This window comes from Sorex fumeus, unplaced genomic scaffold (assembly GCF_029834395.1).
Source record: "Sorex fumeus unplaced genomic scaffold, SorFum_2.1 ptg000072l, whole genome shotgun sequence".
NCBI lineage: Eukaryota > Metazoa > Chordata > Mammalia > Eulipotyphla > Soricidae > Sorex > Sorex fumeus.
In genome coordinates, this window is record NW_026606129.1 from 46610701 (window position 1) to 46621011 (window position 10311).

Consider the following 10311-nt stretch of genomic DNA (forward strand, 5'->3'; position numbering starts at 1 on the left):
TTTTTAAATAAATATATTTATTTGCTTTTAGCCACTGTAAAATGACAAAATTATTTATGGCTAGGTTTCAGGCATATGATTCTACAAGACTGGTCCCTTCACCGGCATCCACTTTCCTCCTCCACGGCCTCCCACTCCACCCCTTTTGTTTCCCTCCCACCAGTCTGCTGCTACAGACGACTGTAGTTTGAATTTAAACTTCAGAGTTGAAGTTCCTTGGGACCTGAACTGTTTGGGGTGTGGTTCTCCTTTTGTCTGTGTTTTTGGGTGCTGGTGTGTGAGAAAGGGAATCAGGCTGCTCGCAGTTCTGCATTCTGGAAGGTTCGCCTGATGGGTGTGGCAGAGAACACGTGGAGGAAGAAAAGCAGCCACCCACTCTGGAACAAAGCTCTGGGTGCAGAGGCCGAGTGCTGTGGGGCAGGCATGTGGCTCAGATGGTTGTCTGCATTGATCACATGTGCAAGGCCCTGAATTGGCATCTCAGCACTGGCTGGGACCCAGAGCACTGCTGGGTATAGCCCTTGTAGCTCCTGAGCTCTGCCAGCGGTGGCCCCATAAAATAAATTAATCAACAGACGAGCTAGTGTCATGTTGAAAGAGAAGATCCTAGAGGAGCCTCAGCAGAAGCCCCAACACAGAGACTGACCCCGCAAGGCCACTGGACAAAAATCAGACCTAAATTTAAGAGAACCCCCCCCCCCCCCAAGGCCCACTAGAACCCGCTCATGGAATTGGAACAAAAGACTGTCAAGCCAAGCATCTGGTTTGGCTCTTTAGCTTTCTTAATTTTTTTTGGTTTTTTTTTTGTTTGTTTTTTAGGTCACACCCAGCAATGCTCAGAAGTTTAGGTCACACTCAGCAATGCTCATGGCTCTGCACTCAGGAATTACTTCTAATGATGCTCGGGGGACCATAAGGGATGCTGGGAATCGAACCCAGGTTGGTTGCATGCAAGGCAAATGCCCAACCTGATGTGCTATTGATCCAGCCCCTAGCATTCTTAATTTTTTAAAACTCAATTAATCCTCCCCTGCCCTTCCCTCTGTGACACGGTGAGGCCCAGAGTCACACAAGCATGTTTGGTTGTGGTTGCCGGGGTTGCATACTCATGGCAGTGCCTGCCAGGCCTCCCTTTTAATTAATAACTGTGCTGGTGCACACTCTGTAGTGTTCACAGAAGTCACCGCCCTGCTCCTAAATGGGCTCAGGACAGGGATCCCCCTCCTGGCTGCAACACTGGCACATCTCGGTGGCAGCATTTGCTGTGTGTGCCACGCTGTGGCACTGGAGACCACACTAGCGACATTTCATATGCAAGGCAGGCACTTTGGCCACTGAGCATTTCCCAGAGCTCCCCTTTCTTTCCTGTCCCAACCCTAACAGGATTTCAGGCCCCAGTTCGCCACCAACGATTCAATAGGTTCTGTTTGGAAAGGGAGCAGGGGCCTCAGGAAAGGTGCAGGGATGAGAGCGTCTGTCTCAACAGGTAGGGTCACGGCGACTGTGACTGTGCTTCAGCTAAGACTGCTCACCCGAAGAGCACTGTGTGAGCACTGTAACTGGAGGAGTGCAGCCCTCGGTGAAGGTGTGGCTGAGTGTGTGACATCACAGCCAGGTTTGTGTGCAGCTGCAGTGATCGCAACATCAGCAACAGTGAAGATGGGGAGGGAAGAGATAGCAGGGAAAGGGCCACAGAGAGACGTACAGCGGACAGGATGCTTGCCTTGTTTGTGGCTGCCCAGGTTCCATCCCTTGAATCCCATAGGGTCCCCTGATCCCTTCCAGGAGTGATCCCTGAGGACAGAGCCAGGAATAAGCCCTGGCACAGTAGCTGTGGCCCCAAAACAAGCAAACAGAAAACATTAGCAGGGAGATAGTTAAAAATGAATCCATATACAAAGGCTAGTCTTGCATGGTACCTCCAGAGCATTTTCCTCTCCCTCAATGGCGACCCTTCTACCCCAGCCACAGGCAGCCACCTTTCTACTTTTTGTCTCAATGGTTATGGCAGCTCTAGGAACCTCGTGTAAGTGGAATCACACTGTATTTGTTCTTCTGTGTCTCACTGTTGTGACTAAACATGACAGATGCATGATTTACATTTTTTTGGTTTTTGTTTGGGGGCCATATTCAGCACTGCTCAGGGTTTATTCCTGGCTCTGTGCTCAGGAAACACGCATGGCAGGGCTCGGGGGACCACACTGATGCTGCGGACCAGAACGGGATTGGTCATATGCAGGGCAACTTACCCGATGTAAGTTGTGATTTACTTACTTGAGTCTGTGATTTACTTTTAAACTGAAAAATTCCCTACTAATCATTGATTTGAATAACAGCCAAAAATTGAGCATAACCCCCGAGGCTAAAATTCATATACCTATGTATGTAGTATATGCAGTTTTTTTTGTTGTTGTCGTTGTTGTTTTATTTGTAGTACCTGGGATTAACCCAGGGCCTCTAACACGCCTGGCTTGTACTCTGCCAGGAGCCACAATCCCGACTTTATATCTCTTATTTTTAAAATAAAAATGTCAATAACTCAAAAACTCAAAACAGGATAAGGTTATGACATATAAGTGGGAGTATTTCTCTGAGAAGAGGGAAAACAGGTCTGATCACTCTGCCTGCTAGTACTAACACCGAAATTGCTGTCCTCCTTCCGGTCTGTAGCAAACTTAACTGTGGCTCCTTCTAGCTCTTGGACAGGACAGGTGAACACAGCTGCCCAGGGATGTTCTGACAGGACTGCATTCTTGGGTGATTAGCACTGTAGCACAGTCCTCCAGTTGTTCATCGATTTGCTTGAGCTGGCCCAGTAACGTCTCCATCGTGAGACTTGTTGTTACTGTGTTTTGGCATATCAAATACATCACAGGTAGCTTGCCAGGCTTTGCCATGCGGGCGAAATACTCTCGGTAGCTTGCGGGGCTCTCCGAGAGGGGCGGAGGAATTGAACCTGGTTCAGCCGGGCCGGTGGCTTGCAAGGCAAATGCCCTACCATTGTGCTATCGCTAGGAGCAACAAAAAAGAAACCTTGCCTGTCTGAACACAAGCCATGAGCTGGTTAAGCTAAAAACAAATTTTGTTTAAAATGAGCAACAGTATGGAGTCTGCAAAAAAATAAAAACATAATGGAGCTCCCACATGATCCAGAATTACCACTTCTTGGGCCTCTAGCCTCAGAACACAAAATGTTGATTGGAAAGATACTTCTACTCTTTTCTTTTTTCTTTTGGGGTCATACTTGGCAATGCTCAGGATTTACTTCTGACTCTGCACTCAGGAATCACTCCTGGCAGTGGTCAGGGAACACAGGGGATGTTGGGAATTGAACCCAGGTTGGCCATGTGCAAGGCAAACACCCTACCTACTGTACTATTGTTCCAGCCTGATACTCCTACTTTTAAGCTTGCTGCAGAACTAATTACAACAGTCAAGATATAGAAACAAATCCAAGTACCCAACAACAGATGAGTGGATAAAGAAACACGGTACATATACACCATGGAATACTAGTAGGCTATAAAGAAAAATGGAATTAGGCAAATCATCACTAGGTGGGTGAAATGAGGCTAGCAGGCTAAGGAAAGCAAGTTAATAGGAGGACATCAACTGAACAATTTCACTCATATATGGAATATAAAGAAAACATAGCAAGGGATTAAAAAATGGTCTGTGATGACTGGATAAAGAGACTGATACATCTACACAATGGAATACTATGCAGCTGTTAGGAAAATTGAAGTTATGAAATTTGTTTATAAATGGATGGTGAAATGAATGAGTGAATGTTATTATTCATTGTCCCTCAAGGATAATGTTAAGAATCAGAGGTGGGGGAGAAGATTGCTTCATTAGTAAATCATTCACCTTTTCTTCTGGGGTATGTGGGTCTCTTTGGTGATTCTTGGCCAGTCAGGCCAGTAGTTCACCCAAAGGACTTAAGGATATGGTGCTGTGTGGACCCTGTGGTTCAGGGAGTACCTGGGCCACGCCAGGGGTGCTGGGGAACTATGTGATACAGAAAATCTAACTGGGGTTGGCTGTATGCCAGGCATGTGTTTTAGCCCCTGTTTAACCATATATTGATCTCTGTGGCCCCCAGACATTTCTGGAAAATTGCATGAATCCATCTAACCTTAGAACCTTTGGTTGAGATCAGATTGCAGTTTTGAAAATATACTTACTTATGAAGGATAGGGAGCAGAAAAAAGGGTTCTAGTTAGACAGAGATGGGTGTAGGGTGTGAGGAAGACAGAAAGAAGCTCGTCTCTTGCTAGGAATGACATTCTCTGCCCTGTGAATCCATCCCTTCAGCCAGGTTTTGGTAAGAAGTTCCCCCTAGGATATAAAGTAACAAAGTATGAGATTAATACCCAAGAATAGCTGAGATCAGCACCAGGAGGATTTCTCCATAACTTAGAGGCCAGCCGGGTATCCTAGAGGAAAGGGCAGTTCAGATAGAGAAGGGAGCACCAAATAAAGGGTGTTTGGAGGATCCTCCCAGGAGGGGAGATGCATGTCAAAAGTAGACTATGGACTGAACATGTTTGCCACTCAATGCCTCTTTTGCAGACCACAACACCCAAAAGAAGAGAGAGAACACAGGGGATTGCCCTGCCACAGAGGCAGGGGGGGATGGGGGATGGGGGTGGGGGGATATTATTCATGGTGGTGGAGGATGGGCACTGGTGGAGGGATGGGTATCTGATCATTGTATAATCAAAACCCAAGCACAAAAAATTGTAAATCTACAACTGTAATAAAAAAATAATAATAATAATAAAAAAAGAAGTTCCCCCTAACTCTGGATCTCAGGCTTCTCATTGATAGGATTTGGCTTAACTTAATCTTAACTCTATGGGACTTGTACAAGTATTGGAACGAAGACCACATTGTGCAGAGAATGCATAAGGGCAGCCACCTTTTAATACAGTAACTAACTTTTATTAATTAATTGTGTGTGAATGACAGTTTTTGTTCTAATTTTCATTTTTAAATATGTATATTTTATTATTTTGTTAGCAATTTTATTTTTTTATAACTATTACAGTTTAGGTGCCATTTACAATAATGTTAATGTTTTTAGTTTTGGTATGCAGCTACTGTATCCCACTATCACCAAATTATCCAAGACCCTACACCAAGACTCTCCGTTACTTCTTCCTTCCCCCACACCCTTCTGCCACTGCTTGGTGATCTCAGTTTTCTGACTAAGGCCAATAGTTTTTACAATTCAATACACTGTTCAAGAGGGGTTTGGTAGTTGTAGGACCTGCTGAGTTGCTCAAAGAAAAGGGCTTGAACAGGTACATTTGACACTTGGACAACATGAGTTGAAATGCTTAAGTCCAGCTTCCCTGCTAATTTAATTCGATTTTAAGTTTTTATCTTTTGGGCCATGCCCAGCAGTTCTCAGGACTTTCTCCTGTCTCTGTGTTCAGGGAGTTCTCCTAGAGAAGCTTAGTGAACCATATAGAGTTCCAGGGATCAAGCTCAGGTCAGTTGCGTGCAAGGCAAACACCCTACTCTTTGCACTATGGCTCTGGCCCTTCTCTGCTGATTTTAGAGTCACTAGACCACATGTGTGGATCACTGACTGCAGAAGTCAGAGGCTTGTAGCCTAGGGTTGGGGAGACTTGACTCTAAGCCACATGTGGAGTTTGGACTTTGCAGTGGTGGGAGGCCCTCAACCCTATGTTGTCCAAAGATCAACTGCCTAAGCTATTGCCTTGGACATAAAGCCTCCCTTTCTGAGCTGAATTAACATTATGCTCAGAACACTGTAGGTCTGGCTACTGGCAGGTGACATGGAGGAGGGTGAAGGAGATGGTCAGAGAGAAGGTGCTTGGCCCCACACTTCTTCAGGAACAAGTCCTGGGTAACCATGGATGGTGTCTGCTTCTCCTCTTGCCTCTGACATCTTTACTTTCTTCCCTGCCTTCACTCCAGAAGCACTCTTTCACAGCACTCTTTATTCTGCTCTGATCACTGTCTGGAAAGTGACTATCAGCTGGTGCATCTCTTACACCATGATTGCTGCTTCAGGAAAAACTGCAGTCTCTGTCCACTGAAGCCAGGCCTGACAGAGGCAGTGGCTGCCTGAGACGTCAGCTGTACCAAATAGCAGCTGGGGCAGTGGAGGGTTTAGTGTTTTTTGAGGACCTTTAGGTAGACCTACCTGTTCCTTAATCCTTAACAAAGATGCAATCATTTAATCACTTAAAGGGACTTGATTGGGGGAGTATAGGCTTATCACCATACTGTTGTACATACTCTTGTAGAGACTATGAATTTGTAGTCTGTTTTGCTTCTGTTACTTTTGTTTCAGAAATTTTTAATGGGGAAGGAGGGTGATGGAGGGCATTAACTTGCACAGTCTGGCTTGGAGAAGTCTTTGAATGAAGCTCTCTAATCACTATAATCACCAGCCAGACAAAAAAGTGATTCCTCTAGAAACCCAGGAAGCAAAGTAAAGGGCAAAACAAGTCGGCCAAGGGAGCTTCCTATTCCGGGGAAATGGTGGGGTCTGAACTGTGCTCAGGACTTGGAATGCCAATGAAGAGGGTCATTAATTTGAAGGGGCTATTCAACGAGGATGGCTGTTATGAACGGTTGCCATGTCCACAAGGACAGTGGTCATAGAAAGAACTGACATGGAAGATGTTAATTCAGTAAAGATGACCATGACAGAAGTAGTTCAACTCACGTGAGTTCAGTTCTCTCAACAGGAAGAGTCATTCTAAGATGTTATGTCACCTGAGATGGCCATTTTGCCACCTGGACTACAGCAGTGTTGGAAAGGCAGTGATCTTCAGCTGTCAAAAATTCAGGAAACTAAAAATGAAATTAAGGACCAAGAATGTTGAGATGGGGCTTGGAGAAGCCTGGCTTCAAAGCACATTTTCAGAGAGTGGAAGAAAAAGCAGATGGGTATTCTTGAAAGGGAGAGAGCTTTGTTCACAGTGTTTTCCATTCCACCAACCATATCTCTTTCTCATGAGAATTGGTCCTTGTTAGGCACTATTGCCAAGGATGGAAGAGGTGGGTGGGAACTAAACGGAAGTCAGGAAAAATCTCGGAGTTAACAAGGCATTTAACATTCACTCATTTGTATCCTACTTTGTAGCTATAATTGTTTTCTAGTTATGAACCACACATTGAAGGGTATGCTCTAATTGTGATTTTCCAAAATGTGGATCACTTGGCAAGTTTTCTTTTTCAGAAATGGGGTGGAGGGTAATCGTTCAAAATTATCAGATAGTGCTGCAGGATGGTTGGGAATGAATAAGGGAGCCACACTTCTGTCCCAGGCATCATCTTGGACTTCTTTTGCAAATGTCCCCCAGACTTCAGACACCAGAACACACTGCTCCCCTTCCTCCACTTTTCTGCTTACAGACCCATTCTCCATTCCCAACCTTTATTACAATTCTTAGTCATACAACATTTTACTGTACTTAACACACTGGACTGTGTCTCAAGCTTAAACGCTTTCTTTCAGTGAGAAAAATTCAACATTGTGAGGAGGGTCTTTGCTGAATCAGAGGGTGCCTGATCAACAACATATTTTCTCAAACATCCTATAGAACAGGGTCCAGGTCCCCAAGTGAAACATTTGTAGCCCCTAGCTTATGTTTAAATGTCTTCTCAAAGGTGAGCCAAGAATGAGAGTTTTCTACTTCTTTCTAGCATCTAACAGAGGAATTTCTAAAGTGTATGGAAAAATGATCTCCAAGCCTGCTTGGATTGGGACTGGACCTCCTCCACCCAGATCCCCCATCTTCCAGTATGTAGGCGTTACACCCACCAACTGCCCCCGGCGCCATGTAATTCCATCATCAGCCAAGACCCAGAGACTATAAAACCCAGCTCCCAGAAGAGAACAGCAGTCTCCTGCTTCCGCGCCTGGCTGTCCTCACTGGGACACCTTGGAGGAGGGTGTGCTGAGTCTCCCTTCCTACCCCGAGCAGAGCCCTGGCAGCTGAAGACCTCCAGTTCCAGCCACAGCCATGCTTAAGGCAATTCTCCACACGTTCGGACAAGTCTCATGCATGAAGGAACCAGCAGAGGAACCCAGGTGTGCGGGACCCGGGGCGTAGATCTCCAAGCCGCTCGAATCAGGACTGGGCCTCCTCCACCCAGATCCCCCATCTTCCAGTATTGTAGGCGTTACACCCACCAACTGCCCCCTGCACCGTGTAATCCCATCAACAGCCAAGACCCAGAAACTATAAAACCCAGCTCCCGGAAGTGCACAGCCACATTCGCTGCCACGCAACATCTTATTATCTAGTTGTTATTCTGGAGAACCTGGCAGACCACCGAAAGTATCTTGCCCACATGGCAGAGTCTGGCAAACTCCCCATGGCGTATTCAACATGCCAAAAACCAGTAACAATGATGGGTCTCATTCTCCGGACCCTGAAAGAGCCTTGAATGTGGCACTTTCTAAAATCTCAGGGCTAGGACGAAGGAGACATTACTGGTGCCTGCTCGAGGAAATGAACAACAGGATGACAGTGATACAGTGATGGAAAAATGAAATTTGTCACCAAAATGACTTCGGTTGGCTAGATATTTTCAAGGTCTTCTAGACAAAACCCAACATACTAGTTACTAGAAGTGACTGGGGAAGAAAAAAAAATAAAAACATTAAGTTGCTTTTCAAGGAAAGCTATTCAAAAGGGTTAACAGCTTTGATCATTAGTTTCTGAATTCCTGTGCTGTCTTTTCCTTTGTGCAACTAGTCTTTTTATTTTATTTATTTAAATTTTTTGACCACACCCAGGGGTACTTAGGACTTACTTTTGGAAGACTTGAAGGACGATGTGGGACCCTTGAGACTGAACCCGGGTCAGTCATGTGCAAAGCAGATGCCCTATCTGCTGTACCATCACTCCAGCCATGACACAACAGAAGTCTTACAGGAAGCAACTGTAGAGTACTTTGGAGACAGGGAGTAAATGATGAATTTTTGTTGTAGTTGTTTGATTTTTTTGAGCCATACCTGTGTTGCTCAAGAGCTATTTATGGCTCTGTCCTTTGGCTGACTATTCTCTGCAGTACTCAAAAGATAGTGTGATGCCTGGGATCAAACCTGGGCATCTCATATGCAAAGCATGCTTGGTTCCTCTAGTTATCTCTCTAATCCATGAATTTGTTTTCTGTTTTCAGCTGTGTTCAGGGTTTACTCCTGGCTCTGCACTTAGGGTTCACTCCTGGGGGATTTTCGGGGTTCATGTGTGGGGGGGTGTCAGTAATCAAATCCAGGTCAGTCACATACAAAGCAAGTGTCCTAGTTGCTGTATTAAGAAGGTTTGTTCTTCAGCACAACAAAACTATTGGCTGCAATGTCCATATATGAACATTACCATGCATTGAAAGGATATACACAAAAGAACAAGTGTAACTGGTGACTTTTATATGTTTGTTTATGACACCACAATAAATAAGCATTTATACATTATGATAAATAATATATGAATGCAGAATCCCCTGCCCCCATGCCAGGCTGTCTTTACCAGGGCCCCTCGGAAGGGGTGGGTTGAGTTTCCCTCCCCACCTTAAGCAGAACTCCAGCAGCTGAAAACCTCCAGAACCCAGCCACAGCCATGCTCAAGGCCACTCTCCACACACTTGGATGAGCCTCACACAGAGGAACCCAGGTATGTGGGACCTGGGGCTGAGATCTTCAAGTCTGCTCAGATCAGGACTGGGCCTCCTCCACCCAGATCCCCCATTTTCCAGTAGCTTGGCAGTCATACCCACAAACGGTCCCCCCGCTACCCCTACCCTGCCCATGTAATCCCATCAACGGCCAAGATCCAGAGACTATAAAACAAAACTCCCGGACCTCTTACAGTCTTACAGACCTCTTATACTCTAGCCCACTGATGTACCTAAAGCAACACACATGTGTTTGGTTTTAACATACTTGCTTGTATTCTCTTACATACATTCTCCATCCCTCTCAGAGAGCCCGACAAGCTACCAAGAGTATCTCGCCCTCATGGCAGAGCCTGGCAAGCTCCCAATGGTGTACTTGATATGCCAAAAACAGTAACAATAATGGATCTCATTCTCCTGACCCTGAAAGAGTCTCCAATATGGCACCATTGGGAAAGAAGAGTAAGGAAAGGTGAGAGAGAGACAGAGACAGAGACAGAGACAGAGACAGAGAGACAGAGACAGAGAGAGACAGAGAGTGGCTTGAATAATAAAACATTTCATAGTCCTCCTGAGACAGTTTCTGCCTCACCTATTTCTAGAGTGAGGATCTGAGATAGAGACCAGAGAACTTAGGGTCCT